Consider the following 19,988-nt stretch of genomic DNA (forward strand, 5'->3'; position numbering starts at 1 on the left):
TCTAATGTGTTATTATTGTGCCGGTGCTTATAGATTTGGAACGCGTCTAAGCCGTTCCAAATTCTGATATCTGGAACGGTTCTTAACCGTTCCAAATCCTGAAATATAGAACGGCTGGAGGCTTACAGCCGTTTAAACTCATTAACGACGCCTCGATTAGAGACGGACTGCAAACCGTTTCATACTGGCTTAGGAACGATTAGAAACCGTTCCTAATTGTCATATTTGTTGTAGTGATTCTGACCAATATGTCGTTGTTCATTTGCCCATTCAAGAACATAGAATCAGAATCCTACAGACTTTCAATTTACACCCTCTTTTTTTAATTGTAGAGCAGAACAGGTAGGATCACGTCATTACAGCCATAATAATAAAAAAAAACACACTAAAGCAAGAGGGTTTCGTACTTGAAACGCAATATTTTACAGATAATGAAAGAAAAAATTCCTCTAAACATGGACAACAAGAATCAGAATCGAAGATAACAAACAAAATAGCTTCAAAGGCTCAAACTTCAGGGTTCTTAGAATCCAGAAACTCGATTTCTTCTCGGTAAAGAAACCCAATAGCTTGATCTTCAACCCTATTGGTCAGAATCTTTCCTTCTATTAAACCTGAAACCAGAAACTCACAGGAAAACTATTTCTATAAGTTACAGAGGAGATATTAAAAGTTGAATAAATTAAGAAAATGATTGAAATAAAAAGAATCTCAAAAGAGAAGAAACCTTGCTTTGAAAAAGAGTATGAACAAGATACGATTTTTGACAAGGTTGACGAAAGAATTTTTGGGAAAAAGCATCAAAGTTATTATAATTATTGATAGAAAAATGAGTTTTATCATGCATAAGATAACTAGAGGTAAAAAACAGGTCCCACAAATAAACAGAAATTGAATGAAAGGAATAGTAATTGCTGACCTTACTTGCAAAGAAGTTGGGATCGAACATATGACCTCAGGATTTTTGGTCACTGGTGGCGCTATGTGTTAATGATGATCGATTGATAATCCTAATTTCCTTCGATGCCAACTTCGGCTTGTCACTGCAAACAATAGTGTAGACACCCTATTTTAGCATCCGCCTGATTAATCAACTTGTCAACCCAATCGCAAGGATTCCCAATGATGGATGTGTATTCCGTTGCTTTATTTTGTTACCAGATGTGTTTCAGAAATCCGGATGAGGTATCTCGAACTGACAAAACCTTAGAAACCACGCTACGCTAGGAAAACACAACCCCAGAAACATAGAAATCATCATCTTGTAGACCAAAAAGAAGCTTTACGATAAAAATCACTAAAAATTGATCAAATACCAAAATACCCCTGACATCAAAACAACCCTAGAGCCTACGTTACGCTTAGGAAAACTCTCTCGAACACATAAAATAACAAATTAAAACCAAATAGATCATTTCACCAATTTTAACAGAATTTGACAAAATTACGAAAATGCCCCTCATAAAGTTCACAATCATTTCACATAAAAATTTTCATAAATGACACAAACCAATATTTTCATTGAATTCCTTACGAAAAATCGATTCTAAAACATCCTAGAACATTAAAAACCAACTTAAAACGTGAAAAGTCCTCTCCGGGGGCAAAACGGTAATTTCATAATTTTCATAATTAAAAAATTCGAAATTAATAAATAAAACATTAAATAATTAAATTTAAACATTAATGAAATTAATTTAAAATTTTGAACCTAAAAAATCGATCAATCGGGCTCTCAGGCAAAATTGTTGAGGGTTCGTGGGATATTTCTTTAAGGACCCCTCCATTTGGGGGTCCAAAGAATTAAAGAAATAATGGAAGAGGGTTCTCCAAAAATCAAAGTAAATCAAGCAAGACTAAGGTCAAGGTATTAAAGTCGATCAAGTAAGACTGAAGTCAAAATTAAAGTCAATTAAGCAAGACTGAAGTCAAGATATTAAAAGTCAATCAATTAAGACTAAAGTCAAAACATTAAAAGTCAATCAAATAAGACCAAAAGTCATAATAGAGATCTAATTAAATAATAACTCTATCTAATAGAGTTCTAACTAAAAAATAATTCTACCTAAAATAATTTGAATTAAAACACAATTCTACCTAAAACAATTCTAATTAAAACACAATTCTACCTAAAATAATTTTAACTAAAACACAATTCTAATTAAAAGATCTTTAATTAAACACTAACTCTATCCAAATCAACCCTTAAAAACATCTATAAATAGAGGTGCTCACACCCTATTTTCGTATCAAATGATAAATCCTAAGAGAAGTAGGTCTAGAAGCTCCCCTAGCCCCCCATAAACCCTAGTTTTGGAGTCCCAACTCCTTAGCTAACATCCCTCCTTCAATTTTAGTCTAGAAAACACCCAAAAGCCTTCTAAAAACATCCCCAAATCCGCAACAAACTTGAAGAGTTCAGATTCAAAAAACAAGGAGATACCTTGCCTCGGAGATCCGAAGTCAAATCCGGAAGCAGAACGAAGCAAGGGAGCACGGTACAAGGAGTTCTTTTTGTCAGATCTGAGGGAACCAAGTCCTTGCCATCGGAAAGGTAAACCTTTTATTTTTATTTATTTTCTTATCTAGGTTTTAGCAATGTAATTTACTTGGGAATTTAGTAGAGACCGGCTTTGGCTGGGCGGGGTTGGTGCCTAACACCTTCCAACCCCGTAACTTGATCCCCGAATTCAGTTTTTTTGGTTTTAGATTAGTTTTTATCCGTTTAGAGTCATTGATCGGTTCCTAGACCATAATAACTAGGTGGCGACTCCCAAACCTCAAGGGTCAAAAGCGGATCCGCGCACCCCGCGGATCGAGGGCGCTTTCAGATGGTTGACCAATAATTTCAATAATTGTGTTTTTTTATGCTCTATTAACATTTATAATGACAAAAGAAGATCAAATTAGTTTTCTACTAGATTTCATTAAAAAAAAAAAAAGGAGTTAAAGACCCTCAATACATAAAAGATGTACAAAAACAAAATATGTCGATAGATCATTTGACATTCATCATCTATATAAAAAAAGGATTATAAAAAAGAAGTCGTTCATCAACCGTTCGTCGGGGGAACTTTGACTCCTAATTTGAAATATGAAAAATCCAAGAGTCAGAAAAACTCTTCTTCCTTTTCCTCCATGTGTGAGAAAAACACTTGGAGTTCTAAAGAGACTGGTTATGAAAGTGATGAGGGAAAATATGATGTTTGTTACAGTTAGATTAATTACTGTAACATCTGCTCTCTTTTTCTTTTTCTTCTCTTTGCCCTTCATCTATGTTTCCCTTTTTTCTTATATATTTATTTGACTTGTGATATGTAATTCCATTGGTTATAGGAAAAAAATTTTGTGGCAATATTAGTGTAGACACCTCATTTTTTGCACTCGCCTGATTAATCAACTCGTCAACCCGATCACAATGATTCCCAATGATGGATGTTATTTCTATTGCTTTATTTTGTTACTAGAAATGTTTCAGAAATCCGGATGAGGTATCTCGAACTGAAAAAACCTTAGAAACCACGCTACGCTAGGAAAACACGACTCCAGAAACGTAGAAATCATCATCTTTCAGATAAAAAGAAGCTTTACGATAAAAATCACTAAAAATGACCAAATTATCAAAATACCCCTAACCTCAAAACAACCCTAAAGCCTACGTTACGATTAGAAAAACCTTTTTGAACACATAAAACAACAAATCGAAACCAAATAAATCATTTCGCCAATTTTAACAGAATTTGACAAAATTACGAAAATGCCTCTCATTAAGTTCATGACCATTTCACACAAAAAATTTCATAAATGACACAAACTAATATTTTCATTGAATTCCTTACGAAAAATTGATTCTAAAACATCCTAGAACATTAAAAACCGACTTAAAACGTGAAAAGTCTTCTCCGGGGGTAAAACGGTAATTTCACAATTTCCATAATTAAAATTTTCGAAATTAATAAATAAAATATTAAATAATTAAAGTGAAATATTAATGAAATTAATTTAAAATTTTGAACTAAAGAAATCGATCAATTGGGTTCTCAGGCAAAATTGTTGAGGGTTCGTGAGTTATTTCTTTAAGGACCCCTCCACTTGGGGGTCCAAAGAATTAAAGACATAATAGAGGGGGGTTCTCCAAAAATTTAATGCCAATCAAGCAAGACTAAAGTCAAGGTATCAAAGTCAATCAAGTGAGACTAAAGTCACAATTAAAGTCAATTAAGCAAGACTGAAGTCAAGATATTAAAAGTCAATCAATTAAGACTAAAGTCAAAATATTAAAAGTCAATCAAATAAGACCAAAAGTCATAATAGAGTTCTAATTAAATAATAACTCAATCTAATAGAGTTCTAACTAAAATACAACTCCACCTAAAACAATTCTAATTAAAGCACAACTCTACTTAAAACAAGTCTAACTAAAACACAACTCTAATTAAAAGAACTCTAATTAAACACTAGCTCTATCAAAATCAACCCCTAAAAAAATCTATAAATAGAGGTGCTCACACCCTATTTTCGTATTAAGTCAATAACTTGTTGAGCATTGCCTGCATAAAATGAACAGATAAACAGATAAACATAATACATATACAGTGAGTAGCATTGTATAGATACATGGTAAAACAACTTGCAAATCATGAGCACCGGCTTTTAAATAATTGGTTCTAATGTCATTAATACAATAATTCAGCATGCTTAAAACTCATGCAACGAGGGATTGGTGCATAGATGATGTTAATGCTACAAAATAGGAACAATAAATTTCTTTATAATTGTGCTCTGTCCCAATCAAAGCATGTCAGGTTGAAAGAGGTATTTAGAGTAAGTTTTATAGGCGGAGATCCATCATGTTACAGTTAGTTGGATGCCACCTTAATTGGGTTTTACTCATAGATTTCGAATACAATAATAACTCTTAACATGTTTTTTTTTTTTTCTATAATCCACTTGAAGCATTTTATTTTTTTTAGAATTTTTATTGCCACAAAAAAGAAATTTATAAATACACAGAAAAAATGATTGAAGTTGAAGCTAGCTACGACAACAATCCGACGGAGAGGGTAAGTTCGTAAGCTGTGATAAAGGCAGATGGTGAGGGGGGAGACAGGCTGTGTGTATGTGTGTGTGTGTGAGAGAGAGAGAGAGAGAGAGAGAGAGTGTTTGTGTGTGTGTATGTGTGTGTGTGTGCAAGAGGGAGGGAGAGAGAGATGGAGATGGTTATGTGACGTAGATAGGCTTACGACACTTATCTATGCTTATGATCGAGTTAAGGCACGCCAAAGAAAAAAAAATCAACAACCTTGACTGAGTGAAACCAGTCAAACAGAGTCAATTAACTATGACTAATTGAGTCAACTTGATCTAATCTTTAATCAGCCCACAAGACCTAGTCCAACTTCTCTAAGGACTCTTTCTTTTATTGAGTTTCTATTTTTTAAATCATTTAATTTGTCCTACTTAGTATCTATTTCAATTTTAAAAAGTTTATTTTCCTCTTTAGTTTTTAATTTATTTTATGTTTCTATTCTTTTTTAAAATTTGTTTTTTTTCTTTAGGTCATTATTAGAAGTCTTTTTAGATGTCCAAATTGAGCTTCTAATAGGATTAGAAGGTCAGTAATATGTTATAAATAGATTAGGAAGTTACGTTTTAGTATTTTAGAATGTTTCTAAGTTGTTATGAAGGACTAATCTATATATGGAGCTCCAATAAACAAATTGAGCAGTGAGTTAGCTTTTTGAAGATTAATTAATAAAAAAATAAAAAATAAAAAGAAAAGATACTTCCCTCTTCTTTATTTATTTTGTGCGTACGAGCTCGACATAGAGACTCTTCATTACTCCAAGTTCTTGGGATTTCACACCAGAACCGGATTTTAAAATAAACTCTAGGTTTGTGTGTTCTACCCTACATCATTATGACTTATGAGGTGATGGAGAGAGAGAAAAACAGAGAGTTAGCCACGGTTGTATTTTATCATATAGATTACATATAAAAAAATGTTATTTAGATTTGTAGGACCCAACTATATAAAAAAAAAATTGAAGTCTAATGGGGGCTATAGCACCCACTCACCCCTATGTAACTTTGCCCCTATAAAGTCGAAGTACGAGTTTAAATCGGCAAGGGAAAACTTAAAAAAAACATTAAAAAGGGGAAAAATGATGAAAATTTATTAAAAGTTATGAAAAAAAATATATCTAATGAAAATTCATAACATCAAGTAATCATTATCATAAAACCCCATATTTCTACATTTATGAATTACCAAAGTCTATTATGCATCAAATCCCACATTTAAGAGAAAGAAAATGTTTTGAAATTGTCCCTAGAAAAGAAAAAGGAGAAAAAGCAAGAAAAAGTAGGCGATTTTTGTGACACAGGAAAAAGTTGTGTTTTTTTTACTCTTTTAATTGTTAGGGGTGCAAGTTGTGTTTTAAACACAACTTTTTCAAAAAATCACCGATTTTTGGGACTATGCCTATATTACATCATGGTTGCAGTGCAGATTATCCAATAAGCTCTATCATCTCTAAAGTTTTTATTCCCAACATTTTGGGAATCCTTCAATTGAGCTACAAGTACAATATGATCATAATTTCAACAGTGAAAAAGTAAATAAGACAGAAAAGAAACTTGAAACTGATGTCCATATATAATTTACTATTTTGAAAAATAAAATTAGCATTGTGTACCATCAAAAGACCATTTAACAATGTGTTTGTTTCCAATCACCTAGGATTTATCCGAATAAAAATGAGATTTTATTTTTGAATGAAGGTGAAGAACTATTAGAAAACCAAATCAATAGTTAAAATAAATTTTAATATCATCAATCTACTTTTTCAACCTAAACATCAGAAGTCCAAATGATCAAGTTTCAATACCCAGTTTGAACCAAATATAGACTCAATGGATACAAGTATCTCGTCTGTGATTGATCTGAAGAGTTTCATGTCCCTAAGCGAACCGACGGGGAGAAAGAACAAATTCTATGATGAATTTTAGAAAGAAATATTTTGTTCCAATTTCTTTGAGCCTGACTCAAAATCTTCAATATAAAAAGTCAAAATTAAAAATTAAACCTTTATTGCACTTGTAGTAATCAACGATTTCAAATTTCATAACAAGGGCACTTTTTTTTTTCTAAAGAGTATAGTTTTCCCCTTTATACTAGGGGCATTCGTTTTCAAATTATGTTCAATTATCCCCAATGCAATGTTCCCTGTCAAATTAGGGGCATTTTGGTTCTGAAGCCTGGTCAATTTCAACCCCAAAAGATAATGGGAACCCCTAATTTAAGGTTACCCTCTTGATAGTATTTTTTTGAAAACCTTTGAGGTTAAAAAGAAGTTAAAATTCATAAAATTTTGAAAAACCTTAAGGTTCAAACAGAAGCGTTTTTGATCTCACATTTAATTATGCCTAGAGATTAACTCATTATCCTTTCACCTAGAATAGGAAATAGGACATTCTTTCTTTCCCAAATTCAATAATTCTTTTCTAGATTCATTTTCAATCATCCTTTCCTAGATCTATTCACTCCCAGATTCAATTATTCTTTTCCAGATTCATTTTCAAACATTCTTTCTCAGATCTATTCATTCACAGATTCAATTATTCTTTTCCAGATTCATTTTAATCATTTTTTCCCAAATCTGTTCATTCCCAGATTCAATCACATTTTTCCAGATTCATTTTCAATCATTCTCTCCAAAATTCATTCTTTCTTTCCCAGTTTTACTCAGCCAGATGCCGTCAAGGGTTTTCTCGGAATTATGCTCAAATGCCGTCAAAGGTTTTCTTGGAATTATACTCAGATGCCGCCGAGGATTTTCTAAGAATTATGCTCAGATGTTGCCGAGGGTTTTCTTAGAATTATGCTCAGACCGCCGAGGGTTGTCTCAGAATTATACTCAGTTATGCTCAATTTATACTCAGTTTATGCCCATTTTATGCTTAGTTTATGCTCAGATTATGCTTAGTTTATGTTCTTTATGCTCAGATTCTACTCAATTCTCATTCAAACTCTTTGGCATTCGGATATCGCACTATCTACCAAAATAGATTTGCTATCTAGTTCGCTTCAACCCTCTGCCAAAAATGGGTATTTGTAGACACCCCATTTTTGTAATCACCTGATTAATCAACTTGTCAACCTGATTGCAACAGTTCCCAATGATGGATGATTATTCTAATGCTTTATTTGTTACTAGATATGTTTTAAAAATTCAGATAAGGTATCTCAAACTAACAAAATTATAGAAACTCCGCTAAGCTAGGAAAATATAACTTCAAAAACATATAAATCATCATCTTACAGACAAAAAGAAGTTTTATGATAAAAGAGTCTACATTACGCTTAGGAAAACCCTTTCAAATACGTAAAACAACAAATTGAAACCAAATAAACAATTTCGCCAATTTTCACAAAATTCGACAGAATTACGAAAATGCCTCTCATAAAGTTCGCGACCATTTTGTATAAAAAATTTCATAAATGACAAACAATTATTCCTATTGAATTCCTTATGAAAAATCGATTCCAAAATATCATGGAACATTGAAAAACGACTTAAAATACAAAAAGTTATCTCCGATAGCAAAACGATAATTTTACAATTTTAATAATTAAAATTTTAAAATTAATAATTAAAACATTAATTAATGTAAAGTAAAATCCTAATTAAAATTAAAGTCAATCAGTTAAGTGAGACTTAAGTCAAAATCCTAAAATCAAGTCAACCAATTAAGACTTAATTCAAAATCCTAAAATTAAGTCAATCAAGTGATACTTAAGTCAATCAATTAATCTAATATAACCCTAATAGAATTCTAAATAAACTCTAAAACTATCTAATAGAATTCTAATTAAACTCTAAAACTACCTAATAGAATTCTAATTAAATTCTAATTCTATCTAAAATAATTCTAATTAAACTCTAAAACTATCTAATATAATTCTAATCAACTCTAAAACTATCTAATGTAATTCTAATTAAACACTAACTCTATCTAAAAAGCACCTAAAAAAATCTATAAATAAAGGTCTCTACAACCTATTTTTGCATCCAAGAAAAAATCCTAGAAAAAATAGGTCAAGGAGTCTCCCCAACCTTCCCAAAACCTTAATTTTCAAGTACTAACTCCTTACCTAACATCCATATCCTCACTTTAGTCCAAAAAACACCCAAAAACCCTTCTAAAATACATTGAAATCCATAAAAAAAAAATTAAACAACTCATAAATCTAAAAAGAAGATACCTGAACTCGGAGATCAGAAATCAGATCCGGTGACGGGCAAATAGCAAGGAAATACATACGTGGATACTCTCTACTAGTACTGAGGGAATCGTTGTAATCCGCGAGGTAATTTTCTTTTTATTTTTTATTATTATTTGTTATTTTTTTTGTCTATTGTGCAATGTAATCATTTTTGAAAATTAGTAAAGACAGGCGTTTGTCGGGCGGGGTTGGTGCCTAACACCTTCCAACCCCGTAATGTGATCCTCAGATTCAGTATTATTTTTAGTAGATTAGTAGTTTTCATTATCTGTTTAGAGTCGATGTTCGATTCCTAGACCGTAATAACTAGGTGGCGACTCCCAAACCTCGAAAATCAAAAGCGGATCCGCACATCCCGCGGATTGAGGACGCTTTCAGTAAGAAATGTCTTGACAAGACAAATTAAATGGGCAATAAGACCTACAATAAAATGGATTATTAATGGTGTGGTACATGAAATGAAGTATGGCAATGAGAACATACAACCACTATGACTCAAATTAATGGTTTGATTAAAATGTAGTATGAAAGTGTCCAACCATGTGTATTATTGACTTTTTGAGAAAATTCGTGTACACTTATAAAATTATTTTATTAAAATCCAACAAAATGAGTTATTTCTAAAATTACAGTTTTTAAAATTACACTATGATCACAATCAACACGATGGATTAAGTGGAAAAATATAGACTCACTTTATGAGTGAACCGATCGACCTACATGTTTTAATGTTTTAATCAAATTAGATTCTAATTTAAGAGTTTATCAATAATAAGGAAACCCACAAATCGTTGGATTTTTTATAGAATCCTCATTAGGTTTAAAAAAGAAACCTTGATGGTAAGGAATCCTATGAAAAGAGAAACTCTAGGCCCTCTACTCTTCTCTATATAAGAATGAATTGACTCTCCTATTAAGCGTATCAACAATCAATAATTAACCATAATAAAAATTAAAGTACAAAAAATGTGGTGACTCTCTGTATGGCTTTTAAGATTGAAATCCATCAAGAATGGAAAACTAAGGTCGATCCAAACGATAGAGTAAAGAGGAAAATGTGAGTCTGGTATTAAAAAATCAAAGAGGAATCGTTTGCTTGCGTAACAAGTTACAGATTTCGATTATCAAATTATAATGTCGCAAAGTACACTTTTTAAATTCTTGAATATTATGAGCATGACTATATTGAATAAACCTTGAGATATATGATAGATTCAAGATCCTAGATTTTATGTGTTTATGGAATTATGTATTGAATGTAGAAATATATAACAAGTCCAACTAACTTAGTAGTTAGTAAGATATTACAAAGGGTCATTCAGCCTACATGCATTACCAAATTGGAAATCCAACATAACCTTATAGATTTTATTTTGGCAAATTAACCAAACATACACAACATATCGATTATTTACCAAAACAGATAACTATACATCTTATTTACCAAAATGACAATTTACCATTTTCAAAAATATTTTATTTTTACCAAAACGGTAAAATCAATAATTTCCTTATCTTTGTTATCAAAAATACATTTTTTTGTTGTAAATATCCTTCTGACATGATATCAGAATGTATTTTATACATTGTTAGAAGAAGCCTTCTGACATGAGATTATAATGTATTTTACACAATGTCAGAAAGTTCCTTATAACATAAAGGATATTTTCAATAGTAAAAATATGGAATTAATATGGTTATCATTTTAGTAAAATAAAATATTTACCAAAATGGTAAATTACCATTTTGGTAAATAAGATGTATAGTGCTCCATTTTGGTAAATTTCTCAAGCCTAGCATTCAAAAAACAAAATAACTTTTTTGCCCTTGATCCTGGGTGGTTGAAAATGGAAGGCAACCAAATTCTCAAATTTAAAATTAAAATTGAATGGTGATTACTAATTGATATATGTATAGTTTTAAGTTCTTAGAATTTTGTCCTCTACAACCCTATGGCATGGAATCAAGTTTTTGGATGCCACAAGGTGATGCGGACATGAAACTTTGCTTACTTAGCATGGAAAGTGTTCATCTAAATTTTGCCATCTTATGAGGCTCATGAGTGATACAAGTTGATTCGGGATTACTTAATCTCCGATGGATCTTCAAAAGCAAGGAAAGATTAGCTATAACAACATGACCAAAAGAATGTGTTAAAAGGCTAAATGCCCGCATTAATTTCAAACAAGCATATATTCCATGCTATAAATCAAAGTGATTATTATAATATTAATTAAAATTTAATAATTGAATATTACAACAATGACAATGAGTAAAAGTTGTTGGGCATGTTAGCAGGAAAAATAAGCATTTTCGAGAGCCAAAATATACCTTTAGAGTTTCAGTTTTTATAATTGGGTGATGTAATTTGTGCCCTAAGGGCACGCATTAAGATATATTAAATACACCTCCAAAATGTAGTTTAAAATGTGCTAAAAAAACTCCTTACAATACCCTCAAATGGTTATTTTCAAGGTGTTTTAAATGCTTCTAATTAATATGTGCCATTAGGGCACACATTAAAGAAATCTTTTTGTTTTTGGTAAAAAGATATATACAAATTATATATTGTGTACACCAAGGAAAGAGGGTAAACACTGGCCTCCCATGCCTCAAATCTTCCCACATAAATATTTAAAAAAAAAATGTATTCACTAAAGCATTTGGCTTCGAATTTATCTTAGAAGGTCATCGTTAAGTATAGTATGATTAGTGAAATTCAGAAACTATAAAATCTTGCAAATATTTAGAAAATTTTACTATTTGAATTAGTGGTTCAACTTCAACATAATGAAAGGTGTTATTTTATTAATAAGACTATCAATTAACAAAATATTAGTTTCTTCAAATAATGTTCTCTTATTTCACTTGTGATAGCAAAAGATTCTATAGTGGTGGTGATTGTCATCAGAGTTCCATAAAATTGGATGGTGGCAACTGTATCAAAGATAAGAACAATGATGGTGTTTGTTATTTTTGAAATATTACAAGTGCACACCTTCTTGATTGGGGGGATGGATGTGAACAAAGTTTAAGTATTGGGTTTAGGGGTTTAAGCGGATCCAATAATCCCATTTCACATCTTGTTAGTTATCTTGGTTTTGGATGATTTTTAAGTCCAATTCAAATCTTTGAAACAGAAGAACCCAAAAACAAATTGAAGATGAAATAGATGTAAATTTCGATCTTGGCATCTGGTATTGATCTCCAACAATACAAGACACAGCCAACAATTTTCTCACTGGATTCTATCATTCTTGGTCGGTCCTTTGGGAAGTTTAGTAATAAACTACAAACGTTGCAGTATTTGATGATTATTCCTCATATGAAGGTGGATTTAATCATGGACCCAAATTAAGGTCACAACGACCGTAGAGGAGTGAGGGTTTAAAGTGGCAGAGACCAACATCCACATTCTTTGCTGGAGGAAATAATAGAATTAATGGTAAATCATAAATAAATGAGGAGGGCCTAGAGGCTCCTCAAGGTGGCAAATTATTTGAGAATACTACAAATAACTTGACAGAGTTATAATGCTTTTATAATTCTGACCAATATATATGTATGTAGTTCTCCCCCGACGAGGCTTGTAAAATGAGCCAAAACACAGGTTTGATATTTATGTGGCTCAATTTTCCTTATTGAAAGTCTCTTTCAGTTGAATGAGAGCCCCATTCTGACCAATATGTGGCTGTTCACGTCATTACAGCCATAATATAAAAAAACACACTAAAGCAAGAGGGTTCGTACTTGAAACGCAATATTTTACAGATAATGAAAAAAAAATTCCTCTAAACATGTACAACAAGAATCTTTAATTGAAGATAACAAACAAAATAGCTTCAAAGGCCCAAACTTCAGGGTTCCTAGAATCCAGAAACTTGATTTCTTCTCAGTAAAGAAACCCAATAGCTTGATCTTCAACCCTATTGGTCAGAATCTTTCCTTCTATTAAACCTGAAACCAGAAACTCACAGGAAAACTATTTCTTCAAGTTACAGAGGAGATATTAAAAGTTGAATAAATTAAGAAAATGATTGAAATAAAAAGAATCTCAAAAGAGAAGAAACTTTGCTTTGAAAAAGAGTATGGACAACATACGATCTTTGACAAGGTTGACGAAAGAATTTTTTGGAAAAAACAACAAAGTTAATATAATTATTGATAGAAAAATGAGTTTTATCATGCATGAGATAACTAGAGGTAAAAAACATGTACAACAAATAAACAGAAATTTAATGAAAGGAATAGTAACTGCTGACCTTCTATTTGCAAAGAAGTTGGGATAGGACATATGACCTCAGGATTTTTGGTCACTGGTGGTGATATCTGTTGATGATGATCGACTGATAATCCTAATTTCTTTCGATGCCAACTTCGGCTCATCACTGCAAACAATGGTTGGCCAATAATTTCAATAATTGTGTTTTTTATGCTCCATTAACATTTATAATGACAAAAGAAGATCAAATTAGTTTTCTACTAGATTTCATTTATAATATAAAAAAAAAAAAAAAGGGAGTTAAAGACGCTCAATACATAAAAGATGTAGGAAAACAAAATATGTTGATAGATCATTTGACATTCATCATCTATGTAAAAAAAGGATTATAAAAAAGAAGTCATTCATCAACCATTCGTCTGGGGAACTTTGTTTCCTAATTTGAAATATGAAAATCCAAGAGTCAGAAAAACTCTTCTTCCTTTTCCTCCATGTGTGAGAAAAATTCTTAAGAGACTGGTCATGAAAGTGATGAGGGAAAATATGATGTTTGTTATGGTTAGATTAATTACTGTAACATCTGCTCTCTTCTTATTTTTCTTCTCTTTGCCCTTTATCTATGTATCCCTTTTTTTCCTATATATATTTATATGACTTGTGATATGTAATTCCATTGGTTATAGGAAAAGGTTTTTGTGGCAATATTAGTTCTCTAAAAGAAGGATGTAAGGGAGGTATAATTACCTGTATCATTTTTCTCAGAACTTCATTCTCCTTCCTCAGCTTATCAATCTCGATAACCTGTTGAGCATTGCCTGCAAACAATAAACAGATAAACAGATAAACATAATACATATATAGTGAGTAACATTCTATAGATACATGGTAAAACAACTTGCAGATCATGCGCACATGGCTTTTAAATAACTGGTTCCAATGTCATTAATACTATTCAGCATGCTTAAAACTCATGCAACGAGGGATTGGTGCATAGATGATGTTAATGCTACAAAATAGGAACAATAGATTTCTTTATAATTGTGTTCTGTCCGGGGGCCAAAGCATGTCAGGTTGAAAGAGGAATTAAGAGTAAGATTTTATAGGTGGAGATCCATCATGTTACTGTTAGTTGGATGCCACCTTAATTGGGTTTTTACTCATAGATTTCGAATACAATAATAACTCTAACATGTCTTTTTTTACTAATTTAAAATGGTGGTCATTTTTTAAAATATTATATCAAAATAATCATATATGGCTGTAATGGTGAAAGAAATAATTGTTTTTACTCCCCTTTTGTACTCCTATTTGTACGAATAATTAAAATTTGTAAGGATCATCTCCAAGGATATGAACAATTCATTATACAAACAAATGAATTAAGAGATACAAACAAACAATTTTCTTATTCTATAATCCACTTGACGCATATATTTTTTTTAGAATTTTTATTGCCACATCTAATTTTTGTTGCCACAAAAAATAAATTTATAGATACACAGAAAAAATGATTGAAGTTGAAGCTAGCTGCCACAACAATCCGACGGAGAGGGTAAGTTCGTAAGCTGTGAGAAAGGGAGATGGTGAGGGGGGAGACAGGCTGTGAGAGAGAGAGAGAGAGTGTGTGTGTGTGTGTGTGTAAGAGGGAGAGAGAGATGAGAACAAGAGAAGAGAGAGATGGAGATAGTTATGTGATGTAGATAGGCTTACGACACTTATCTTTGCTTGTGATAGAGTTAAGGCACGCTAAAGAAAAAAAAATCAAACACCTTGACCGAGTGAAATCAGTCAAACAGAGTCAACTCAATCTGACTAATTGAGTCAACTTGATCTAATCTTTGATCAGCTCACAAGACCTAGTCTAACTTCTCTTAGGACTCTTTCTTTTATTGAGTTTCTATTTTTTAAATCATTTAACTTGTCCTACTTAGTTTCAATTTTAGAAAGTTTCTTTTCCTATTTAGTTTTTAATTTATTTTATGTTTTTATTCTTTTATATATATTCTTTAGGTCATAATTAGAAGTCCTTTTAGATATCCAATTTGAGCTCTAATAGAATTAGAAGGTTAGTAATATGTTATAAATATATTAGGAAGTTCCATTTTAGTATTTTAGAATGTTTCTAAGCTATTATGAAGGACTTATCTATATAAAGAGCTCCAATAAATAAATTGAACAGTGAGTTAACTTTTTGAATATTGATTAATAAAAGAAAAAAAAAAAGAGACTTCCTTTTTCTTTATTTATTTTGAGCGTAAGAACCCGACATTGAAGTTTCTAGTATGTTTTGCTCGACATAGAGATTCTTCATTACTCCTAATTCTTGGGATTTCACTCCAGAACCGGATTTTTAAAATAAACTCTAGGTTTGTGTGTTCTACCCTACATCATTATGACTTATGAGGTGATGGAGAGAGAGAAAGACAAAGAGAGTTGGCCACAGTTGTATTTTATCATATAGACTAGATAAAAAAAAAATGTTATGTAGATTTGTAGGACCCAACCATATAAAAAAAATTAAAGTCTAGTAGGGGCTATAGCACCCACTCACCCCTATGTAACTTTGCCCCTGTAAAGTCGAAGTACGAGTTTAAATCAACAAGGGAAAACTTCAAAAAAACATTTAAAAGGGGGAAACTGATGAAAATATATTAAAAGTTATGAAAAAATATATATCTAATGCAAAATCATAAAATCAAGTTATTATTATCATAAAAACCCCATATTTCTACATTTATGAATTACCAAATTCTATTATGCATCAAATCCCACATTTAAGAGAAAGAAAATGTTTAAAATTGTCCCTAGAAAAAAAAGGGGACAAACACGAAAAAGTCGTGTTTTTTTTATGTTTTAATTGTTAGGGGTGCAACTCATGTTTTAAACGCAACTTTTTCAAAAAATCACCGATTTTTGTGACTATGCCTATATTACATCATGGTCACAGTGCAGATTATCCAATAAGCTCTATCATCTCTAAAGCTTTTATTCCCAAAATTTTGGGAATCCTTCAATTGAGCTACAGGCTTAATATGATCATAATTTCAACAGTGAAGAAGTAAATAAGACAGAAAAAAAAATTGTAACTGATGTCCATATATAATTTATTGTTTTGAAAAATAAAATTAGCATTGTGCACCATCAAAAGACCATTTAACAACTTAATTTAGATTGAACTTAATTTGGAAAAGGAAATTAAGGTCCTCATTTCATCCCTTGATCTTTAGCTGGTTTATTTTAACCTATTCAAATCTGGGTTTCAGAAGAGAAACTTAAAGTCCAAATAGCACCAATTTTGGTATATAAAAAAAGGTTTAACCATGGAATGTTGTTTCAGGAATTACTTCTCTTTAGAAAAGTTCCCACTGATCCCAAGTTCAATACAAATAATATCACTATACACTACACAAGCTCGGATGGATTATTGGAAAATACAATAGTAAAATAATTACCAGTAATGAAGATCTTTTGCTAGGTTGGCCAGCATATGAAGCAGGTGAACCTCTAGGGAGTGTTTATTTAGAGCACTCTCCAGTGGTGGTGAAGGTAACTGCAAGTAGCAAATGACAAAAGAAGCAACAAATTTTATCAACTAAGCATGAAACACAACTTGATACATGACACCACTAATGCAAGACATGCTTGTTTCTCATGTATATTGGAACGTGTAAACAACTTGAAGATGAGAGAATTTTTTACGAAAAATCAAAAGTTTTTAGCTTTAGGATGAAAATGAGGGCTCATAGATCATTTTTGTTTAGTCTTCCCACAAAGATAAATTTCATAGGGTAAGTCATCAATTAGAAAACAGTGGTGAGATATTTATACATGGGTCGGTCCTCTTAAGATGTCACTAATCAAGTCGAATACTTATATATAGGTCCACTAAAAATATCTCAGTACAATTGGAGGACCAAGAAAATATTTCACAAGACATTAATCCAACAAGCTTTTTGATGTCAAAGAATAAAGAAAATTTATTCTCCTAATGATTGTCATTCATTGACCCTCAAAAGTGGGTTCATGCGCTTGATGCAGCAATCTTAGATGAATTTACAAATAATTATCCCAATAATGTTGTACATCATGCTTACTTATTAAAAGAAGGGTGATATTGTTGATGTAAATCAACATTAATTAATTTCTTAAATTATAAGTGCCTTAAATGACATGACACATTATAAATTTTGTTATGGGTGGGCAAAAACGAAAAGAAAAAGTTTGCTTGAAATTGGTTTAGATACATTTATCTATACTTTATAACGAGAGGGGTGAGCAATATTGATTCAAAATACCTTCAAGATATATTAAATGCCCACTGTTGTAAAGTTAGGTTATTTATTTGAAATTTATTTTAAAAAATTCTTAAATTAATTGTAAATAAACTTTTAATCTTATATGCATACCAATTTCTTGAAAATAATATAGAAATAACACCCACTTCCCTATATTTATAACAGAAAATATAGTTTTAGATAGAATTAAATGAATTCAAGATTTCATCACTGGATATGAAACTGTTTGAAAGCTTACATAAATATCAAAGCAAACAAGATAATTTTAATCGTCCAAATGAATTGACTGTTATTTTTTAACGATAACGATTAACCAAGACATTAGAACACTAAGCAATTTAAATTTCATCCAATACCTGAAAAACTGAACAGATGATTAAATATAAAAAATTCAAATTGGAAAAGTTGACTATGGTTGGACTGACTTATATTTATTAAAAATTACAGATATACATACTTCCTTGGAAAATGCTAGGCTCCCTATCAACATGATAAGTTATTTTAGTAAGATATGAGTTAACTTTATTTCAATTTCAAGTTTTCAAACAACTAAAATTAATCTTCTTTACAATTAATAAATAGAATATATAGATTAAATGGAAACGTTTTATGTAATTTTTTTTTATTAATCATTGTAAAAGCTTTAAACTACAATTACAAAAAATTGACACAATGTTGTCGACAAAAGAAGTTTCTGCCACAAAGAAGCACATACAACAATGTTTCAGAACACATCCACCACACCAGCAAAACCATACAAACAACTTAAATTGAATGAAAGGAATTATAAATGCTTACGTTTGATTTGCTAAGTTGGGATCGGACCAATGACCTCATGGTTCCAGTGCAACTCATCCAATTAAACTTTATCATCTTGAAGGCTTTTATAAAGATCCTTCAACTGCCCTATAAACACAACATTTAACAAATATCACAATTACATCAATGAAAAAGTAAATAAGAAAGGAAAAAAATTTAAAAACTGGTGTCTAAGGTCATGATCCAAAAAACTAGAGAGCCTAAGCATTATTAAAATGAATTTTCGAAAGATATATCCATATATAATTTATTTTTTTTCTCTTTTTTTTAAAATATAAAAATAAAGAAAATTAACGACACTGTATACCATTACCATCAAAAGATAATTTTAATTTAACACTGCGTTTGTTTCCAAACATTAATTTAAAATAATAAAAGGAGATAGTTAAAATATATTTTAATGATCAAAGTTCTACTTTTTCAACCGAATTTGAACACTTGATAGGCTAAATCAGGTTCAGATTCATTGGTAGCACAGGAATTAAAAAATACTTTAATAAAACAAACCCATCTAGACTGAAAACAGTGAAAGAAGCTTTCGATTAAAAAAAACAACAACAACCAGATTTTCAATCACATTAAAAGATAATAGATCAGAGCGAAAAAATGGCTCACCACCGAAAAAGCACTCGATCCTCGCCCAAGCCTTAATGGAGACTGAAAATTTTAATTTTCTAGATAACTTGGTAACCAAAAGCAATCGACAAAGAACAAGATATCGGTTAGGGTTTGTGGGTGATATGAGAATATTGAAGAAGAGATTAATGGTTTTCAAGGAAATTAGGTTAGACTGTACGCTAGGGTTTAGGTGGATCCCCATAACTTCTTTATATACTGTAACTCCCTGTTCTGAGTCTCAACGGCTATGACTCGGGTGACTCATGACTCATCTCGTTTTTCAACGATTGTTCAATCAAATTTTTAATTAATTAACCTTTAAAATTAAGAGTCCTCTAGGCTTACTAAGTTAGTAATGGTCGTTGGGCTCATCTCTTGGCATGCAAAACCATGATCTGATGCTTCAGGGTTGCAGGGGACGAAATTCTATGAATTTTAAAAATAAATAAAATAATAAATTTTCAAAATATGGGTTAGAAGTTTCGGATTTGGCTGCTTTTTCGTGAGGATGATCTCTATGATGGAGAGATCATCCGAAAAAAAAAAAAATCAGTCTAATCTGAAACTTCTAACCCCATTAAAAGTGATTTAGAATGTGGACCGTCGATATTTTGTCAATTTTTATCAATAATTTGTAAATCACTTTTGATGGATTTAGAAGTTTCAAATTGAACTGATTTTTTGTGAGGATGATCTTCTCATCATAGTGACCATCTTCGCAAAAAATCAGCTCAATCCAAAACCT

General features: G+C 31.3%; 1 long non-coding RNA gene across 3 annotated transcripts; it reads right to left on the reverse strand.

Moving 5' to 3' along the window:
* Positions 1-254: 254 nt before the first annotated feature.
* LOC147409826 (uncharacterized) lies at positions 255-19,434 on the reverse strand. Of its 3 annotated transcripts, none has more exons than XR_015175411.1 (6): positions 19,241-19,434; positions 18,605-18,712; positions 16,964-17,061; positions 14,256-14,326; positions 13,552-13,677; positions 255-614 (listed from the first exon to the last, which is right to left on the reverse strand). It is a non-coding gene; the product is annotated as an uncharacterized LOC147409826 (long non-coding RNA). The 3 variants fall into 3 exon arrangements; XR_015175412.1 differs by lacking the exon at positions 255-614 and adding an exon at positions 12,822-13,271; XR_015175410.1 differs by lacking the exon at positions 255-614 and adding an exon at positions 12,846-13,246 and having other exon boundaries at positions 19,241-19,433.
* Positions 19,435-19,988: the final 554 nt, after the last annotated feature.

Source organism: Akebia trifoliata, chromosome 2 (assembly GCF_017979445.1).
Source record: "Akebia trifoliata isolate Shusen 1 chromosome 2, ASM1797944v1, whole genome shotgun sequence".
In the NCBI taxonomy this organism is placed as follows: Eukaryota; Viridiplantae; Streptophyta; class Magnoliopsida; order Ranunculales; family Lardizabalaceae; genus Akebia; species Akebia trifoliata.